Source organism: Poecilia mexicana, unplaced genomic scaffold (genome assembly GCF_051168715.1).
Source record: "Poecilia mexicana isolate PSO_F unplaced genomic scaffold, ASM5116871v1 scaffold_18, whole genome shotgun sequence".
NCBI classification, from domain to species: Eukaryota; Metazoa; Chordata; class Actinopteri; order Cyprinodontiformes; family Poeciliidae; genus Poecilia; species Poecilia mexicana.
Window position 1 is genome coordinate 19,140,428 of NW_028263387.1, and position 2,022 is coordinate 19,142,449.

Below are 2,022 nucleotides of genomic sequence, written 5' to 3' on the forward strand. Positions count from 1 at the left end.
TCTAAAAAAGTCTGTGCAGCGTCTGAGGACGAGGTTAGCTGATTATATGGACTGAATTCACTCCCTGAAATCACACCATGTCTCTGTGTCCCTGATAAGTTTCTGTTTCTCGTGAGAAATGGACCTTGGTGTCTAACAGAATCAAACATGTAACTCTTTACTATGGGCCCTTTGTCTAACAGCGTGTGACTCTGTCTCGATCTTGGTAAAGCGTCTCAATACTATATAGCTATCATTTCCAAATGTTCTCAAGATTACCGTTTAAAGGCTAGGGGTGATGCTAATGCTGTACTGAATCTGTGTGATTATCATTATTGAGTAAAGGAGCAGCTTTAAAATGTGAACTCAAAGTAGCTGGGATTTTTATTTTTATTTTTATGTTCAGATGTGGAGAACAACAAAAAAAAATCACAAAAATCATTAGAATTAATTATTTTATTCAAGGTAAAACATTTTATGCTTTCAAACAGGATGAGTTTCACTAAATCTGTTTAACTAAAGATGGATGTAACCCCAAGATGATGGGATATCTAACCTACTGAATTTCTTTCCAAATTAAAAGCTTTCAACATTTAAAATGAAGCAACAGATTCAGAGCCATACAGTGTATAGAAATGAAACACCAGATCTCACACAACGTAGCCTGGACAAGTTATAATTCAGTGTGCTGCTCTTCAAGGAAATTGATTATAGTCTCTGATTCCTTCAAATCGCTTTCAAGTTTGTCAATTTTTATAACCAAGTCGTCATTCTCCTTGTCGATGGAAGACTTGATCTTTACCCAGAAATCTTTCGTCTTCTTCATCAGTGGCAAAAAATAGTCATCAAATTCATCCGCATTTTTCTTCATATGTGCCATCCATGGATCTACTATGTTTATGTAGTTATTCAACAGATCTGAAGAGCTGTCAATTTTTAAACGTCTTTCATTCTAAGGGGGAAAAGATAAAACTTTAGCATTTGGAAAGTTCACTGCACATTTGAAGAAGTTAGAGCAATGGGAAGTTAGATTTAACATCAAATATCGTGAAATAAATTTTATTTTGTTTTTAATTATTTATCAAGCTAATTTCTAAAGGTTCTAATAAGCTTTCAGCACACAGTTTATACAAATATGTAATTGATTGATCAGGGCTCCTCAAATTCAAGCCTCCAGGGCCGGCCTGCTGGAACACACCTGAATCACTTCCTTAGTGTGCAGCCAAGTTCTTCAGAGTCCTACTAATGATTTCTGTGTTTGACTCTGGTGTGTTGAAGCAGAGACACATCTAACAGTTGGAGGACATCAGCCCAGAAGTATTGGATGTGGGTTGTATATATAGAGGAGTTTATGCTATTTGCAGACATTTCTCTCAATTTAGAATTAGATTAAAATGCTGGCATGATGCAACATTATTCTGCTCACCTTTGCTTTCTCAAGCTTTTCCTTCAGTTGATGATGGGTTTCCTTCAACTTTGCCTGAAAGTGGGATAAAATTGACATTTAGTTTCACTTTAATTTCCCTCACATTTTGCACTGTAAACATTTCTAAAAATCCTTCCATCAGTGATGCTGATAAACTCACCAGCTGTCCCTTGTCTACCAGGGAGTTTGTGAAGCCGACCAGACTGACCAGGGTGCAGATCAGGAACAAACCTTTCATGGTTCTGGTATCTGATGCTGAGACTGTTAAGGAGAAGAAAATGAGAAATAGTTGTTGAACAGATCTATTCTAATTGTAGACCTAACAGTATTTGAACTTAAAGGTGAAAGTGAAAGTGGTGAATAAAACACAACGTGGGGAGGAACAACACTGAGGGTTTTTTTATACTGTACTTCAGAAGTAACCTCCCCCAATGTGATGTTTTTGAATGTGGGTGAGGTTAAATCTACTGTGTAACAAAGCCCTGTCTGTTGTTTTTCATTTACAAAGACACCATACTTTTAAGATTCAGTTAGTGCTACTAACTGCGCCACTTAATTTGCGAAAATAAGAAATTATAGAGCTACAAGGGTTTGCATTCATTTAAGTTATGGTTATA

The 2,022-nt window shown here is 36.4% G+C and overlaps 1 long non-coding RNA gene across 1 annotated transcript; it reads right to left on the minus strand.

Moving 5' to 3' along the window:
* Positions 1 to 420: 420 nt before the first annotated feature.
* On the minus strand, positions 421 to 1,777 carry LOC148154119 (uncharacterized). The gene is made up of 3 exons (XR_015766037.1): positions 1,566 to 1,777; positions 1,406 to 1,459; positions 421 to 931 (listed from the first exon to the last, which is right to left on the minus strand). It is a non-coding gene; the product is annotated as an uncharacterized LOC148154119 (long non-coding RNA).
* Positions 1,778 to 2,022: the final 245 nt, after the last annotated feature.